General features: G+C 24.4%; 1 protein-coding gene across 3 annotated transcripts in view; it reads right to left on the minus strand.

Annotated features, from left to right (window-relative positions):
* LOC129610718 (putative phosphatidate phosphatase) overlaps nucleotides 1-19,525 on the minus strand; it is a 174,251-nt gene extending 154,726 nt beyond the window's left edge. For all 3 annotated transcript variants that reach the window (XM_055523383.1, XM_055523382.1, XM_055523385.1), the window contains exon 1: nucleotides 18,830-19,525. The gene's annotated coding sequence lies outside the window, so the exon portion shown is untranslated. The remainder of the gene's footprint in view (nucleotides 1-18,829) is intronic.
* Nucleotides 19,526-21,219: the final 1,694 nt, after the last annotated feature.

Here is a 21,219-nt window from a genome sequence, read left to right on the forward strand (position 1 = left end):
AGTCTATTCATGACAATATGGCTGATCGTTATTTTGTCAACTGAAATAATCATAATTTTTATCAATAAGAAAATTTGCATTTGTAATCTTTGGCAATTATTTTTATTAATAACAAAATAACTTTATAAAGTACTATGGTAATTTTTGAAGTTATTATTTGCTTTTAACATAACTCAACACACTAAAGTACTCCCAGGCGTATTTGCACACGTGTCTTGCTATTAAAAATTATTTATTGTAGGTATCCTTTTTTTTTTTTGTTTATGTTTAAATAATGTTGATAAATAAAAGTGAACTCTTTTTCTTTTCAAATCTCTGTAAATTGGAAAGTAAGTTTGTAAATTTAAAATTATTGCAAAAATGTGCGAGTGTTGTTTGCATATATCAGGGAAAATTTCAAAAATACTCGTATTTTCAATTTTAGCAATTCAAGTTGTAACAATAAACAGAATGAATTTTTTCTTTAAACTTTTACAGAAAAAACTTTATGTAAGCGTACTTACTAAGTGAATTTTGAAACTAGAATGCTATTGAACATGAATTTAACATTGAATTATTTCAAGTTTTAAATTGATCTTGAATTGGTTTCTTGATAAAGTTTTGAAAATATTTGATTTTTTGAGAAATTCATAATTAAAATGCAAGTTTGAAATAAGTATAAGACGTTCAAATATTGTTTGGTGCAAACTAAGATCTTTATGAAATTAAAGTAAATATCTGGGCAAAGTAAAATTTGCCGAAGGGTGAAGCAATTACGTGAATACAATTTAGCTAAATTTAATTAAAATTCCACTAGATTTAAGTCTCTATATTTATAATTTATTATCTTTGAATTTCATTACATGTGTATTTAAAATAACAAAACATTGAAGTTAGCTCACAATATTAATAAATTGGAAAGAGAGACATTTGCGGTTCGGAAAATTCTACACCAGAAGCGAACAGAGTGGAATAGATCAAAAATCAAAATTGGCACCGAAATAACTCTCATTTTATGGGATTTTGAAAAACCATCAGTTTTTCCTTAGTAGTAATTAAAAAAATTTAATTTGACTATGTACACCTTAATTTTGTAATTACAGGGAATGTGTTTTCAGGTCTGTTTCATGCTTTTATGTTCTTTACAGTAGAACGCGTGTTATAGCAGGTATCATAGTAAGAATCAATAACAATCTGCAAGCATAGGTAAATTATGTTTTAGAAAAGCTTACATTGTATAATAAACAAAGTCGCGTTCAATGAACGTGACGTTAGCCGTGAGAATTTTCTTAAACTTAGAAAAGTTTCATGATTCTAAAGCCAAGACAGTTTAAGTTAATTTACTAAAATTTTAATTTGAAAAATGAAAATTTTTCGTAGAAAATTTTACGTAACTATTAAATTAAAATTTAAAAAACTTTAATAAAATACGAAAATATAAAATTTTTGAAAACATCCTTTAGCAGTTTTAATATTCATTTTGTCTCTATAACTTTCTTAAAGTTTCTTTTTTAAAAAAACAAAAATAAAATAGAGCAAGAAATTTTTTTTCTTTCAAGGTTTCTTGGAAAACTTCCTTCTTAAATTCTTGGCACGCAATCTCCTTTCTTTTTTTTTTTTGTTTCTTCTATTTTTTAATGTTCTTATATTTTCCAGATTTTTATTTTACTGTGCAATGTTTGATTGTCAGAAACAAAGAAAAGAAATAAAAAAGAAGCAAGAAAATAAATAAATAAATAAATGTTTGGTATTTTTGCAATCGCAATTATTTTTACTTTAAGAGTACAGGATATGAAAGGATATTTTAGTTGGTTATCTACAAACATACAATATAATGAAATAGCTATAGTTTAAAAAAAAAAAAATTGAGTTGTCTTATTAAAGTTTTGAATTATGGGTACAATAAAATAATTTAAATGAAAATTGGTTTCTTTTTTTTTTTGTCCTGATTTGATGTCACAAGACATTTTAAATGCCTAGATATATTTGAATTTCTTGAAAGGATTTATTGCTTACTGCATTTTATCCTAACCTTGCAATTTATATTCTTCTATAATAACTTCTTGAATTATATGCATCCACTATACCACGTTTGTCAGATCCCACAGTATATTATACGTACCCATTCCAATTTATAAGGCTTTCAAGAAATTTTAATAGAAAAAAAAAGAGAAAAATTAATGTATTGCGTGCGCTTGTCTCGACTTTTAAATCAAATTAAAATCGAAATTATATAGCTTAGAATATAAAACTGATAAATACTAACTTGTTAAAATACTATTGTGAATTCTATGACATGATGAGTAGGATTGTGTTTTACCTTTTTTTTTCTCTCATATACTGTTACAGAAATGATATTATAACAATAATTAATAAATCAAAAAGTATAACAGGACTAATACTTAATATAATTCTATACGATAATGAGTTCCCATTCCCATTCCACATTTTTACAGAATGTTACCCTATCTAGTTATGATTCAATCCGTATAATTAAATGCATATATACGCAATAAGTATATAATGAAAGAGAGCAGTGAATATAGAGAGTAAAAATAAGAACACGGTTTAAAATATTCCGTCTCTTCTCTCAATAAGTGTAGACAATTTTTTTGTTATTTGATAGGAGCTTGACAAATCGGAAATGGAACTTACGTATAATGAAAAAATTTGTACTAATTATTGATTTTGTCGATCAGAAGTAAATTTTGAATATATTTAGAAAATTTAATTTAGTTCCTCCTGTAAGTATGCTACAATTTACAAAATTTTCATCAGTAACAAACATTTTTTTTCTCGTATGTTTTTCCCCTAATTTCTATATGATTCTAATACAGTGGTGCATTATAAACGAAAAACATAATAAAACATACTCAACTACTGTATTTTGTACAATATTATCTGTCAAAACTTGTTAAAATACTTGTACGTGCCGTTATAAATATAGGAATGGATTATGCCATAAAATATAGTTTCCTATTTATGTGTCATATTATATGATAAGGTTAAAAGGTTATAAGCTCAATGCAATTTAAAGAAAATTTAAAAGTTAATAAAAAAAAACAGAAGAAATTTAGAATAAAGAAAAAAAAAGGGGAAAAACAAAAAAAAAAACTTTAAAATTGCTTACATACATTTAAAATTTAAACAAAAAAAAAGTTTTGCTTTCAAACAGCCTTTCAAATGTTGTCATTTTATTACGACAATTATTCAAAATTATGACATTTAGTTGAAATGATGACGACATTTTATATGATATTAGAGTTATAAGTAAATTTGCATATTAGAATTTATGAGATTTGAAAAGTTTATAAGCAACATACTTCCATGCAAATATTATAAATCACGAGTGTTGTATTAAAAATGTGAAAAATTCAAAAACAATACTTGGCTAAAATTGGTTTATTGTTGAAATAACCACAACATTGGAATGAAAATATGTAGAACCTCTAACTCACATAATAAAATTGCATATAGTAATAAGTTACATACTTATGTATAGGTAGACTAGATTAGATTTGTAGATTTGCTGTGTTCAACCCTAGACCAAGTCAAATGCAGCCATAAAGACATGTCACCGTAATATTCATAACTTTTATTGTATCATTCCAACGTCAATCATTATAAAGCCCCAGCTAGACAATCTTTACGTAATTACAAATTCGTCCAAACGCTATCTCCCATAAGCGCGTGTGTGCTAAAAAATAACCCTCTAAGTGAATAAATCGCGTTCTAGTCAATGCTTCACAAAAGCAGATAATATATTCAACCGTCTCATCTTTATCATGGCAATTCATCTTCATCATTTGAACAAATCAACAATATCCTGTGCTTTCATAGGCTTTAATTTTAATAACGACGTCTTTTTTCACTTAAAAAGTGAAATAGTTCCTCGGGATCGAAAGAAGTTTATAAAAAATGTAGTACTATTTTTTATGAAAAAATTGTTTCAATCGAAAATTCACTTGCTAAGTAAATTAAACAAACTTTAATCTGTGCGATTATTAAAGCTCGTGAATTTAAAGTCTCCTATTCTAATGAAGACAGATATTAAGACTTACACAGAATACGATTTTTGTTCCAATTTTCACGTTATCTTACACAATCTCAAAACTATCACAATAAGTAGGAATAGCTATTAAAAATTGAAAATTAATTTTCTCATTTTTAAATTCTTGTGTTCTGTTCAGTACAGATATGTCAAAAAAAATTTTCTTGTACTTTTAAACACACAAAAAAAAAAGGTACATTCGACAAATTTTTTCCATTGTTATAAAAAAAAAAAATAATAATATAAAAATAAACTAAAAAGCAACCTCATTAGTGTTAAAAATTTTTTCGAGAATTTGAGAAAAAACAAGCAAAAGAAGTTTTTTCATTAAAAAAATAAAAGCAGAAGAAAAAAAAACAAAAATAATCGGAAATTTTTCATTTTCCTAAGTAAAAAGAGCTTTTCATTTTCTCAACTTATTTTCCAAAAAAAAAAAAAATAATTCTTCTGTCGCTCTATGACACCACGTTTTAGCTTTTCCGCGTGTTCCTTAACTACTTTACCATTTTTTTTTTCCTCATATTTTCTTTTGTTTTTAAATGGAATTCTCACAAGGTAACAAACAGAACAGCTTATCTGATAGTTTCGCTCTTGTCTCTCACGTTTTAACTTTTTTTTTCTGTTCATGTTTTTCTGCCTTTCTTGTGTTTTATATTTTATAGTTAATGACATGCTACATAATAATAATTTTATACGGTTGTACGTTAAGTACTGCGTTCTATATAGCATGAAAATTCTTTAAAAAGACCTTAACAATTTTTGTATTATGAGTTGGAAAGCGAAAAAAATCTTATTGTAGACTTACGGTGTGAGGTAAATATTATAGAAATTTTGATACAAAGTTTATAATCCAAAAACATAACAAATTTCATACATTAAAATAATTTTATACATTCGTTATACTTATACCTAGTATGAAACGTATAAATTGTGATTTAATGATTAAGAACAAGTGGCGTACATTCAACTGAAAGTGTTTTAATCTTAAATGGAAATCTGATTAATAGTTAAGATAAATAAAAAATTCTTATATAAAATATTTGTGAAATTTACATATGACAATTGAGAGTGAAATAGAATTTATGAAGAGAGGTGAAAAATAGTTAAAGCTATTATTTTAAGAGCACTGAATGGAAAGATAATGTATTTAGTTAATAGAAAAGAAGCAGAGTAAGAAGTATAAAAATGTATATATGAGAGTAGCTACGGAACAATTATCATAAAGACTTTTAACTGGTAAGAGCGAAAGCAAGAACGAAAATTATATTCGAATAGGACTAGTTGAGCTAATCAAAATATAAAAGAAATGAATTCTATATTAGAAAAAATTGATGGATCTACGAGAGCTGATATAATAAACTCTCATATACATTATAAATATAATGACAGTTTTCTAATTCTCAATATAACCGAAGAAATTGCACAATACCATGTGGTGAGTTGAGAAGTTTCGAATGTCTTGAGATTAAAATAATGAATTTCTAATATTTCAATATCCTAAACAATTATATAGAATATTATTTATATTTATGTTTTATAATTATTAACTTAAATATTAATCAAATTTATGTTAAATGCAATATACGCAATAAATGTGAACAAATTTAATTTGTATACTTATAATAATAAAAACTAATTTATTTTAAAGCAATACTATAATTATATAGCTTAAGTGCATCATTTAACACACAAATAATTGCGTAAATTCATACATATACGTTCTTGCCATTCTCATATACAAAAAGAATTTTAAAGAAGAAACCATTATATTTGTATTTTTTAACAAAGTACATAAGTAATTAAGTTAACAAATGCTTCATAATTTCAATTACAGTTAGAATTAATTGAAGTATATATATACATATGTGTGTATAACAGTGATGTCAAACTATTCTCTTATTTAATTTTAACTACATAATTTATAATATAATTTTTATGTTTCAATTATAAAAGTACACCTTATACAAACAAACAGGCATACTCATTTATTATTGTTATTCTTATTGAAATAATTATATTATGGAGGAACAAAACTCTTCTTATATATACAAACTTATAACCATATTAAATTTATATAAGTACTTATAGTAAAATTATAAAGTTTATTTAGATACTTTTAAGTACATACATACATATAAATAATGTACCTAGATATTCAAATGTGCTTAACATTCTCTCAAATGAAAATTAATTAAAAAATTGTAATAAAAAAAAAAAAAATAAGTAAAAAGAAAAAAATTATTATAATTGTTAAAAAACTTTTAAAAAAACTCATTGCAATATTATTTAAAAGTTACTCTTAGAATTTGTAACGTGAAAATAAGTATGATTGCATGAAATATAATTAAAAAAGTTGACTTATATAATTGAAAATAGTACACACACTTGTGATGCATTCATTATAAAGTGCATAATACAGAAGCATATAGGACTCGTATACAAAATGAAGAAGTGCATATTGTAATTTTTTAATTATAGACTATACAAGTTAGATGAATGCAGTGCTAGTAAACAATTTGTTTTTTCTATTTTATGGTACTTTCCGTGCGAGGCTCTTATAATCGGGACAAATCATATGTTTGTATTGCTTATATAGAATTTCAACTTTAAATATTCTAAATCAAAATTTTATTTTAAATTTTATTGGAATTTAAATTAATAAGTATGGATTGTGCTCCAATAATTTTAAATTTCCATCCAATGTTGTATTCTACATAAAATATAATTTTTCGATATTGTTTTCTTCATTACATAACGTATAAATTTTAATCACGTTTTAGCAATTTTTATACAATTTTTGTTGGAATTATTTCTTAAATTTTTGCTTAAAATTATACCTAAAGTAATAAAAAAAAATTTTTTTATCACGCTAATAAAATAAAATGCGATAGATAATTGACATATTAAACATTTCTCGTAGCGCTACGGAACCTTATAAAATTTAAAATTTTAATTTCCTTGTAACAAGCACTTTTAAAATTCTTTTATGAATTTTAGAAGCAACCATCAAATCGATTCACTAATACCCAAATCGTATCAATGCTATACCATTAAACAACCCAGCAATAAATTAGCAATTATAAGGTAAAATTGCGTTACAATGTTCAAAATTTTATAATTGTCACTGAATCATGATGAACCATATAATTTAATGTAGGTTAGGTTAGGTCAGGTTAGGTCCGTTGTGATACTCGCAGGATTCAAAAAATTTAATGTAAATAATTTGATTATTTCTTAAGTTCAATTTATTTTATGTTTTCTTATTGAAAACTTTTATGCCCTTTTGTTTCATTATGCCATTACAATAATACAGTTATGACAATTCATAATCTGTTGTGACAATTCGTAACACAGTATTTTATTGTAATTTTGAATTTAGGAATTATAAAGAATTTTACCTTATGAAAATAAATTTCGATAGAATTTTCTAAATTAGTTTGTTCTTTGTTGCTGCTTCTTCCTATATCAACTTGAAATAATTAACATTTCAACTCAAGTAAGCAAAATTATTTGATTAGATTGAGTGAAGTCGCCTTTAAATCAAGTAACGTTTATATGAACATAAAATAGGCTTCAAATATACGTTTAGAGCTGAAATATGTTCATAGTATGTAATTAAAATTCATTACCATACTTATTCTATATTTTAGTATTTTTACTTATAATAAACATTAGTTTTCAACTAAACATGAAATGTTTCAGACCCCTGAACATTTTTCTATCATAAATAATTTTTACTCGCAATGACGATCACAATAATGAACAGAATGTTTTCATTTTTATTTTTACGTTATTGTGTTTCATTTATTGTTATTGTTATTATAAACAATAAAATAATAATATAATATTTTTTATATACATACACATAGGTATATATATATATATATTATCTATGTACATAATTGTAGTATATTTTGTTTCTGTACGTTTCATATAACAAAAAATTTCGTTTTGCTAAAAATTTTGCTCTTACGTACTAGAAGAATATTTCGCGCTGGCATAATTTAGATATTTTTGTTATCTCTATAGTACGTACACTAGGTCACTGGGGGATATAAAAATTCATTCGGATTGACATTGAAATTTAATGATTTGATATTTTTTTTATTTCTGGTCTTTTGTTTGTATTTTATCATTTCGTATATGCATACTTTTTGGCAAAATTTTACTAGAACGAGTCATAAAACACATGATTAGATATTTTTAAATAGAAAAAAAAAATTTTGTTTGCAAATAAGAATTGGCAATGAAAATAGAGATAAAAACAATTTGTTTTTTTTTTTTCAAATATGCAACAATAATAGGGAGGTGATTGGGAATTAAATAGACGGTTATATTCAATTGATATAGTATTTAACTGTGCTACAATATAAGTATAGGTATATACATAAGCATATCTCTAGAATGTATAAAGTTTAGCACTGCCAATCGTAAAGCACGAAATCTTCCGCAAAAATTTTTATATTGCAGATAGAAACTGCGTATTTGCCCGTAAATTTAACATGGTATGGAAGCCTATTACTTACATACTTATTGTAATTTTCAAAATGCTTATTCACAAAAATTTATTTTGGAAATTAAAAGTTTTGTTGTTTCATATATAACAGGCAATGGTGATAATCAACTTAATTTCATTAAACTAACTTAACCAAGGAGGAGCTGATAATCGATTTGTACCTTTACATTAAATTATTCACAAAGTTTTATGACAATATAAAAAATCTTTATTCTAGAATTTCTGGCGATGAAGACACAAAGAACTTTGAAAGATAAAAATTTTATAAAATCTTTGTAATCCAATATTTTCTCAAACCATATTTAAAGTGTTAAGGTCAATTGAATACTACGTTATTATAGTAAGTATACAAGGTGAAAATGTGTCCTTCAAATATAAGTATGTATACAATATAGAGTTTTCTTCATGAAAAATTAAATAAATTAAAAATTGAATTCTCAGCCAGACGATATTCTGACTATATGTGATTTCCGTTCATTTACTGTAAAAAAAAAGAAAAGATGAAAATTTATTTTGCTAAGTATTTTTTCTAACAAGCAGAGATAATGTGTGGTTCTCCATCTCAAAAATAGAAAATTTCCAATTTTTTATTATCCTAAACGGAAAATTTTTACATCTTAAACGGATCCAGCTATTATTATTTTGGTGAATATATATGTGAATATATGAATCGATTCATTTAGGGCCAGAAGTCACATATTATTGCTACTCTAATAAGTATTTTACTTGCATTTTCTTGTGATTCCTTCCTTATTTAAATACATTCATCTCTCCACGTGTAACAACAAGTTCACCCCTGTTTAAATAACACCTACTTCCAATTCATAGAACATGGATTTCTTAACTCAAATACTTAGGCTAAAGGAGATATACAATTTTTCTAAAAATTGACTACTAGAAAACTGAAAAGAGTTTTTTTTTCTATTATTTATTTTGAATAAATTTCTGAGTTATTAGCTATAAATAATCCTAATTCCTCATAATTCCTAGTTCAAATAATAATATAAAGAATTTTAATTCTATTATCAAGCATTCTCCCTATGCTAACTGTAGATCTATTCATATATACACAAATAATAATCTTATGAAATATTAAACATCATCTTACTTATATAAAATTCAAATTTATTTAATTGAACGGAAGTCATTTCTAAAATTTACTTACTTCATTTATACTTGCTTAAGTATTTATTCTTATAACTTAAATAAACTAAAATACAGAAATCTTTTGAAGATTAAAAAGGTGTGGTACGCAAAATCTATTTAAGCATTACAAAAATATTAAGAAATTTCACTTCTTCCCCCTTTTACTTTTGCAGTAAAGAATCACAAATTTGAATAAATAAAAATAAAATTTATGCAAAATATTTTTATTTATAAATAAAATTGTGAGTTCATGGTCACAAAAACAAAAAAAAAAACATTTTTTTTCTCTTATTCCATAATTTTTTTATTTTAAAATTTTTAGTAACTCAAAATTATTTTGTGTTTTTTTTTTGTTTTTGCAAGAAAAGAAAGTTCTTTTTTTTTTAAATAAATTCATTTTTTACTTTTAATTAAATCAGTACGAGAATTTTATGTAAAATTTTCTATGCCAAGTCAAGGCTAAATAATAATTTGTAAAATTATGCCGGTTTTTTTTCCTAAGATTGCTTAAAATTCAGATTTCTATTGCAATGGCCATATATTTAAAAAATTGCGTATCTAAAGAAAACATCTAAATTAATTATGATTTTACGATATTTAGTTTTGTCGAATTACATACGGCATATATAACGTCATGTTTTTTTCGGTTTGGTGTTTCGTATTTTTGGCACTGGAACTACAAACGGCTTGTTGTAGTTGCCAACGTTGAATCAACTCAATTTGGTTTGCTATTTCACCACGCAAAGATTTACAACCTAACAATAGAAATCCGAAAATAGAAATCAAGAGACAAAAACAAAACTACGTTTCCTTTAACTCCGATCACTTTATAGTTAAAAGTAATCGAACTACTGAATAAGCTATGGCGGCCAAATTTCGAATCCATTTCTCGTTAAGAGCTTAGAAATAAATCTGAAATGCCTGCCCTAATATCGAAACTTGGGTTTGTGTTGGTGCAAACTGAATCACATTCAATGAAAATCGATATTAGTCTATGTTTCCAAAATTTTTCAAACAAACGGTTTTGACCTGTTCATTGGTCTTTGAGAATACGAGATTTGTCGCCAGTTTAAGCTATTTTCTTTGACACCAAATTAACATGAAATTATAATGAAGAAAATCTAATAGGCACATTTCGGCATTAAATATACCAAAATGTACAACAACTTGTTTTAATTTTAATGAATTTATGAACTTGCTTGTAATTTGTAACAATTTATTATCCGTTAACAATTTAGTATTATGCGAGAACAAAAGGCTATTATATATACTTGGACTAATACTGCTGTAGATAATAAAACTTAAGGGTATAGCGTAAGATTTGCGAAGATTGAAAAATTAAAAAAAAAACAAAAACGACAACTACTTATAATCGAACGGTTCAATAAATCTTTATTGAATAAGTATTTTATTGTTAAGCAGTGAATAATTATTTTTCAATATTTCCTTCACTCGACTTTTAACTATTTTTCTTAAATTAAATTTGCAAAATACTCAAATTGAAAACAACAAACCAAATAATTGTCTGTTACACTTAAATGGATTGAAATCAATTATAGTGCACTTCTTATAGTTAAAATCAAATGTTTTAAATACAATAAGTAACGAATTTGCACTCCTAAAATGGAAATAAAAAATTTTTGCACTTCAATTTCAATAATTTATGGATAAGGATTATTTTTCAATGTCATATTTTTCAATAAAAACATTTAATATAAATATGTTTAGTATAGATTTTTAGAAAACCTTCGAATTTTCATTGAATTTTCATGCCGCCAATAAATTTATTTTACGCAATAATCTTTTATAAAAAATTAATATGGTTTACAAGAACAATACCAGTACAGCATTGTAAAGACTAAGTATAAGAAGAATTGGAAATATGTCAATAATCGATAAAAATTCTATGAGTTACAAAATCTTTATTTTGTCAGAAGCCGGTAAGGCTAGTCTAAAAAAACAGAATTAAAAAAGTGCACTTAACACATTTAGGCAAAGGCAAGAAAATTTTCAAATTGCTGTAAGTATCGGAAAATTGCAATTTTGGGTATTTTAAGCTTTGGATGATAAGTTAGATTTTATTGTCTTGCAACTTTGGGCAGCTAAGATTTGAGTACAGCATTTTTTAATAAACTATACAGTTTTGTTCATTTATTCGATTTGCTAGCGCTTTCCATTATAGAAATACCCGTTCCTTTCAAGTGACATGCAAGTAAAATATTTGACACACAATATCAACTATAACCGACGAGTTGCGAACCATCCCATTTGATTTCTGTATTTTGTTTAAAATACTGCACTCCTAAATCATTGTAAGATAAAATTTAAATTGCGAATTTACTTTCGAATATTCATAAATACTTAAGAACTTACATAAAAGATCAGCAGGAAAATGCGAACACCATCCTTAAACCTGCACCACCATTGATTAATATTTTCTTTATTTTAAAAAATAAAAATTCATTTTTAAGAGATAATCTTTGAGTAAGTACAATAATGATTTATAGTTTGACAAAGATTAAATTGTTAAAGTCTTTTTTTATTTTTTGTATATTTATATATTTTTCTTTAGATTATTTGCATAAATAAATTATTCAATTTTAAAATAAATAAATAAATATTTATTTGTTTATTTATTTATTTTTAAATTTTTATAAAAATAAATTAAAAAATTTATATTGCATAAATAATAAAAAAACACTTAAAATGTATAAGAAAAAATATGGTTTAGTTTAACGATGCGCTGTGGTAAAGTTGTTTATAAAATTAGCAAGTGCTTCAAGAATAAACGAATTGGTATAGCTATCTAATGATTTTAAAAAATCTCTTCAAAAGTTCATTTTTCACTTCTAGTATTTTTTGTTTACAAATTTAACAATTAAAGGCAAACTTTAAGGACCAACATTTTTTTAATTTTTGAATTTCCTCATATTTTTCCGGCCTTACTCCTCTTGGAAGCATAGGCCTTACTCCTCTTGGAAGCATCCACAATGCTTCTCCAACGAACTCTGTTTGGAACCATTCGTTTTAACTCGCCCATGTGATGTTGATCGTGTCGATTTCTTTCTTTATTGTTCTTTGCCATATACTCTTGGGTTGTTCAATGGTTCTTCGTTGCGTGTCTCACTCCAATACCTCTATAGCAATTGTTTCATGTTGTCGTCGGAGGCCAATCCACCCCCATAATTTCTTTCTTATTACTATTGCGATAGGCCAGAGAACCCGGCAGATGATTCTTAAACTTCTATTTATGAATACCTTTATTTTGTTTGTGTATTAATTTTTTGGTACCCATATTTCGGATCCATATGTGTTGAAAATTCTTAATATTGTATTTCTTAATAAATGTAAAGATTTCCAGATGGCCCGTAGTCTGCCATATGGCATCTTAGCCATTCTCAACCGGTTTTATATGTTTTCTTTGGCCCCTCCGGTAGTCGATGTTATACTGCCGAGATAATTATTGAATTGTTCGACATCTTGTATTTGTCTGGAATCTATGATGAAGTGGAAAGGGTTTGATGTGCTTATTCGGAGTGATTTAGTTTTTCTTGTCTTAATTTTCAGATCGACTTCTGTCGCCATTATATGCAAAAGCCTAGTTCGATATATTTCAGTTAGCTTAAATTTATTATTTATTTATTTCAGATAATCTTCAAAAGCTTCTTTAAATTACATCAAAATGAAGGGTTCATCCAATAAATTCCATTTGCAATATGGCCATTCACTCAAAATTTATTCTTTATTTTGTAATAGAAAATACATAAGTATGATAGCGTTTTTCATGTCAAACACAACTTTAATTCAACATCAAACATGAAAAGCGGAAATTTTATATTAAAAATCCTTTTTTTTTTATTTTTAGCCTCCATTAATAAACATTTGTTTTCTATTAACTATTGTTCATACTTAAATAATTCATTTCTTTTATTGCTATTTAAGTATTTGCAAATTAATTCAAACTCTTTAAAATTGAAAAATAACCAGAAACAACTAAAACTAAATGTTCAAGTTCGCGGCATTTCGGTAGCATTCTGTTTGTTTTTAAGAAAGAAGCGCGATATTTCACAAAAAAAGAATTAACAGAAAATTTACATAATGGGAGAAAATATTTACGCGATATTAATAAAGCGGTATCGTTTTTTCTCATTTCACATTTTGCTATACACACAACAGTTTGTGTTGCAAATTATACAAATAGTGGTAGGTGAAAAAGGAAGAAGAAAACAACAATTGAAAAAAAAAATTTTAACTACCTTGTTCATTGTATTTGCTAATTATAACATAAATATTGAATAGAAGGGGGCAAGAACAAATAGTAGAGCGCTTTTATTTGTCAAGCTTTAAACCTATTATTATTGTTTATTAGAATCGCATTTAAATATTGGTTTTCTTTGGTGATTTTTTAGCTTATTTAAATTTCTTACTGCTTTTAAATATGAATGCGAAGGCTAACATACCTTTATATATTTAAAGACATATTATTTATGTTCATACTTGGGTACTAAGGTGTTTTACTTAAAATTTATTTAAGGTGTACTTCCGGTGTTCTAGTACAACATGGAATAGAAATGATTTTTTAAATTCTTTTCATTTCTTTTTCAACAACTTTTAGCTTTTTTGTGTTTCAATTAAAGTCTTTTTTTTTTAAAAACTATTATGCTTTATTGCCGGTTGCTACCGAAGAAGTCAAATTCTAATTAATTATAATTTATAAATCTGTTATACCTAATAATAAAATAACCTTTCGATAGCGGTTTCTTTATACAGTTATATAATCAGATATAATGTAGTTATGAATTAAACAACCGGAAAAATGTGTTATACTTAAAAGGGATTCTAACAAATTAAATAAATTTCTAGTCACGTATAATGTTCTACATATAAAAGTACCCACTTACAGTTTTTTAACAGAGCTTAAATTTTAGTAACCAAAATGCAAAAAAAATTATAATTTCGGTGCTTTTGTCATTGCTTTTATACATCAATTGAGAAACAATAAAATTTACAAAATCAGTTTAAGCATAGTCAACAATATTTATGATACCATCAATAATTCTGTGGTTAGAAGAAAAAATAGTGTAAGTGAAATTACGATTTTTATCAATTCTGTTTAAAAGCTCAATTTCTTTATAATTTGATCTACATTTTGTAAAATTATAGGGTAAAAATCTGATAAGTACTTAATTGCTATTAAAAACTAAATAGAAACTTTGAAGTTAAGTGGCTCGAAATTACAATTAGGTGTTATTAAAATACCGCAATACGAGCAATATTGAGCTAAAGAATAACACATGTGTTTTATGTAGAAGCATTAGCAGTAAAAGAAAACTAAGTATTTTCAGTATAATTTTATTAAAATTATAGTTGTAGGCGTTTTTCTTAAAAAATAAATAATTTAAATTAAGATATGAATATTGAGTACATAATTACAATGGTTGGTTCAGATGAAAGTTAAACCGTACAAACCGTATTCAAATTATTGAATTAAGTAATTAAGACACTCATTTTATGCTATTTTTTAACTAATTAACTCATCACTTACTTAGGCACTCATATTGTTCTAAGAAAATACTCTTGTTAGTAAGAATAAGAAATTTTATGCGAGTCCATTTAGTGAAGACTTGCAATAATAATAATTTCAGTAAGTATATGTGTAAGAATATGTTAGATTGCTTAAACGCACACACTATTCATTGAAAAAAACACTTTCTTAAGCTGCCAAAGACCGCATAAAATTCTTAAAATATTAAAGATGTACGAAATGGTATAAAAATAATTCTATAGCAGATTTTGTTAAAATGATTGGATTTTGAGAACTGAAAAATTGAATGTAAGCTTTCGCGATCATTAAAACCATAATTTTCGGCATATTAAATTTTTATAATTTTTACAATGTTATTTTGCTTTTTTTTTGTTTATTTAATCTTTGCCGCAAAATTATGAAAATTAATCTACATATTAAACCTATTATTAAATCTTTATGCTCATTTTCAAGAATCTTAGTTTTTAAAAGGAAAAGGTTACTGGCATTAGAACATAAAAAAAAGATCTAATAAAAAATCAGAATAATAGGAGGTCAATATTTTAAATTCTTGACCAAATACATTAAAAATTGTATGTATACCTATAGCTAGATATTTCTTATATTGTTTTTTAGAAATTTCCATTCCATGCAATTAAATATAGAAAGAGTTCTAGTGAAAAATATGCAGATTTTTTCTAGTTATTAAAAACCTACTTTTTATCACCAAGCAATATGGTCAACAGATTATAAACAATAAGTAAGTATGAACATTTTAAGTATCATAATTAAAATTTAACAAGTTCAAGAAACTAATTAAATATTAACTCTTATATAAACAATATTTTTTTTTTTCGTAAAAACAATTTGAAATTTATTTAAGGCACTCGACCGTTAAACAATATCATATAATATTAACAACACAGGATGATTCAGAGAACATGTCCCAAATTCTGAACAATTTTCGAGATTTTGGAATAATTTTCGATTTGCTCGTTTATTCTGCTTTTATACGTAAAGTTTTCAGCTTAAATTTCATAAGAAAATTTATTTTCTTAAAATTTTTAAGTTGTGTTCTAAACACAAAGTTCTTAACACAAATTTTGCTATCTTTTTACTTCCCATACACTACGCAGTGTATTTATTACTGAATTACCTTGTGCAATTAAATATGAACATCTAGACGATAGTATTCCGTATTGCAAAAAAAGCAAAATTTTGCAACCACCTTTAAATTATATCTAAAACTAAATACAAGAACACTGCAATGTTTAGTTTATAACATTCTTTACAGTCGTCTCCCTTTAAAATTAACAGGGTAACGTAAATTTTCCACAATGAAATTTATAACGCAAAAAATCAAAAACTAGCTCTAAATCGAATATAAAATTAACTAAAGCATACTGGTAATGCTTACTTATAGTCAAATTTTACATAAAGTATTCAGAATTTTTATGGATGTACGACTTGCTTTCCTTTGCATTCTTTTCAATACGGAACGCGTAATATTGTAAAATTTTTTTAAGATATGCTTAATAGAGGACGTTATACGTTGTTAGAGTTTTTTGTTAACACTGTTTATTTTATATAAATTTTGTGCATGTAACTTGAACTAATAATGTAAACCTATATACAAGTAATATAACATACTTGTTATACTTATATACTTCGAACTTTATGTGGAAGTATGTTGTGTTTATTTAAGAAGATTTTTTGTTTATAATAATCAACTTGCAAAAAAAAAAAAAATATTTTTTTTCCCATTCTGTCCATTTTTACGGGGGACTTTGTTTTGTTATAGATTTTTTCACAATCAAATTGGATTTCATTTTATATACCTATATTCATATATGTGTATGTATGTATGTACGAGTATGTTTGATATTTTGTTTTGAAAATATTAAAGCAAAAATTAAAAGAAAATAAAGCAAAATTCTTATTTGTTTTAATGTTTTCTTTTATAAAAATATTTTTATTTACTAACATTATTGAAATCTGTTGAAATGTTTGTAGTCTTGTTGGAAAAATTCAAATTTAATATTCTTTTTTATAATATTATTTTCCCCACTATTAGAACTAAAATGGTTACAACAATCAAAATACTTATAAGAACACAAGTACTCTCATTGCATATACATATGTACATATATATTAGCATATAGCCTAAGGTTTTTTGTCACAAAAATTATTCCTTTTCTAATTTTTATTGAAACAAGCCCAAGTAAGTACTTGCAATAAGGATTTAACTGTTTTCTTTTAATACAATTAAGTAACAAATCCTAATGGTTCACTTATTTTTTGTAAATTTATTTTAGTTTCAATTTAAATGACTAAATTAATGGATCAATTAACGCTGTCGAAATTTTTAATATAATTATCTAAACAAAATCTATTGAATATGTGTGTTTAATCCAAAATGAATGTGTAATACTTATGAAATATGTAAAAATTGCGACCATTAAATTTACGCAATACAGAATTTAGCATAGAAGAGTACTGAATCATACTTATAGAATAAACGAAATTGTTTAATGAGAAGAAATTTGAAAAAAGTAAGTTCTGGCTACATTGTGTAAGCGTACTTGCAACTGTGTCTACGAATATCTTTATTATTATATTAATATTACTTATATTATTCCATATTATATTTAAGTATAGATTCGATATACTTAACTCTAAGAGCAATTTCTCGATTAATTGGCGTATAATTAATTTAGTCACAAAAAAGGAACTCAGTTGCTATAATATCATGGAAGTAATTAGTTTACTTATAAGTAAGTATGAATGTTTTTTTAAGTTTCTAATTATCTATTTTATAATAATAAATATTTAATGTTGATTCAAAAAATGTATTAGTAGTGATTAGATAAGTAAGTAATCGAAAAAAATTTGGTAAGTAGGTACTTGCTACAAACTATATGCAGCTTCAAAATAAATTTTTTTTTCACTGTTAATTCTAACCTCCTCAATATTACGAATTTATTGAAATCCTACGATTTTAATCAGTCGAAATTTACTTATATTATGACAATTTCAAAAATTAAATAAAGGTTCATTTCTATAGAACAAAATATTTAATCATATTAAGGTTAAATTTTTTTTTCAGTGTCACTCAAAATTTTCCTTAATTTTTAGTTTACCAATATTATTTATTTAAAAATTCTAAATATACGAATACAATACACGAATTTAAAAAGAATTGAGATTAATTTTAAAATCAAGGTGAAGAAAAGAAAACACAAAATTCGACCATAAAATGTTGAGCAAAATAAGAACAGCAAGAATAGCGCCATAACTATAATATTCTTACATTTGTTGTCTTTACATAATTTTAGACTAACAAGTTAGTAATATATTTCGTATGTCATCACAACTTACATAATAAGTATTATATTATTTAGAACGCACTTTCTTTATCAAATTTTAAATTAAAAGTCAAATTTTTTCATTAAGTACGAATAGAAAAATTTATTAGTTTTAAATTATTTTTGAATGTATGTGTGTATGTATGTATGCAAATCTAAAAAATTTCAATCTAGGTAAATCTAATTGCTATCATTTCTATGTACTTATACTAATTAGTTTATAATGTGTAATAATTTTTATTACTTACCCCAATAAAAATTTTTAAAATTTTGAAAGAAATGCCGTCGTATTTTCGACCAAAATATTTAAAGTTCCAATTTTTTTTTTTTAGTACTTATTATTAATATTATTATTATTCTTTCTCTGTTACTCTACTATACAATTTAATAAAGAATAATGAATTTACACAAGTTTGTAGTTTAGAAGTATTTTAATATTATTTTCACTGTTTACTCAAAAAGTTAATCACCAAAACTGATCACTAATCATAAATTATAAAATTACAATATTTATTTTAAATATTAAAAGAATTTTCAGTAAATTAATATGAAAGATGGTGCACAACAGAATAATTATTAATTAAAAAATTGTTCAAAATTATTATTAAAAATTTCTTTATGTCACAAATTTTTATTTAAAAAATCAAATGCTTCTATACTACACACAAGTGATTATTTTTATTTTAAAAATAAAATCAAATTTATAAAATTCAATAACAAAACAATAAAATAATTTTTATAAATTTTTCTCTCTCCAAAATGACTTTTTTTTTTGATAAATATGCGATCACCGAAAATTACAAAAAAAAAAAAATTATTCTAATGATATTTTCAATACACAAACAATATTAGTGTATGAGTGTATGTTTGATACAATTGGTAATGTTGCGTTACCTACTTGTTAGGTCATCAATTAATTTATATATTATACTTATTATTTTTTTATTTATGTGTTATTATTATTATTTTTTGTATTCTTTTGATGATATTATAATTTGCACACCACCATTCAATCTTTTCAATAATTGTTCTTTACTTCAATAATACAAGAACATCTTAAGTATATTCGAAAATTTCGAACAAAATTAATTTGGAGGTAAAGTTCAATTATAATCACAATTCACAATATAAAATCAAATTTTTATGTACATACATATATATGTATACGTAATATATATATTACTATTATGTATGTATAAATGAAGAGCTTAAAATACAATACAACATCATAAACAGCAGCACTTGCTCATACCAAAATTAAAATTCTAATAAAATATGAGAAAGAACTTTTTTTTGTTCCTTTCTCTAAATCAAAAAGCTTTTACAACTTCTTCTATATTTAAATTACGTTATTCGAATGGTTGATTCGAACACAAAAATTTGTAGTATAATTTTTTTTTCTTTTCACTCTTTAATATTTACTTATAATTTTTAGCAACAATTTTCAATAATTATACATAATGTGTATGAGTTTTAAAACAACAACATTATGTAGGTATGTATGAATGATGAAAAAAATTATTATTTAACTGTAATTTCGAAATAAAAAAATAATTTGTTCTAATTTTCTAATAAAATCAAATTTTGTATAATTAAAATTTTTTTTGTTAATCAAATTATGTATAACAAATGTTAATAAAATAATGATCGAAAAATTATTAATTACGATGCAAAGTAATTTCACTTTTTAATTCTTAAAGACAAAATTATTACTTGTATAACGGTAAAAATTTCAAAACACCATTAAGAGGATATCAATAAATTTTTTTTTTTTTTAAATTATTTTTTCTCTTACTTTTTCATGTACATCTAAACTATCCGAAGTTCAAACAAATACTGATTCGAACATTTTTTTATTTACGAAAAGAACAAAATGTCTTGATTGAATTTTTTTATTATTATTATTTTCTTCTTTTTTGTTAAATTATACATTCAATGTAAAATGTTATACAATGTATATACATGTTATGTTTTATGCTGTAATTTCCTATTAGTAAATAAGTGTACAGTAAAAGGAAAATGCGATAATCATCTGTACTACGATATTTTGATTATTTTTCTTGTTCATTTCTTATGGGGATGATATAGAGCTTATTATTGGTACTTAGTGCCATCAGAGGCAATCATACGAAAAATATTAACTTATAAAAAAAGGTTGTTACATTGTTACATTATATTTTGTATGAAGAGAATTTATTGTATTCAAGTAGCTACTATTAGTAACATGATAGTAAACAGTTGGAGTATTTCAAGATAAGTAAATACAGCTGTTATATTTATATACATACATATGAATATGTACATATATAAGAAAATATCTATTACGAGTAATTAAAACGAAATAAATAGTAAATTGTTTGCTATACAAGTAGCATTTTTAATTCCAACAAGTTTTTCTTGTTGTTTAAAATTATAAATAATAACAACATAAAATGTTGTACAAAATATTATGGTAAGTATGTCTGCAATTGCATTTGTATAAATTTTGTTAAAAAAAAGAAACAAATAGAAATCTTGTTTTTAAAATATTATAAATAAAATTTCCAATTGGATGATAATTCATTCCAACATTATATTATTTACTAACTTTATATGCATAATGTATACATACATTTTACCAATCTAAACAAAAAATTAT

Source organism: Condylostylus longicornis, unplaced genomic scaffold (genome assembly GCF_029603195.1).
Source record: "Condylostylus longicornis isolate FDR11 unplaced genomic scaffold, ASM2960319v2 ptg000048l, whole genome shotgun sequence".
NCBI lineage: Eukaryota > Metazoa > Arthropoda > Insecta > Diptera > Dolichopodidae > Condylostylus > Condylostylus longicornis.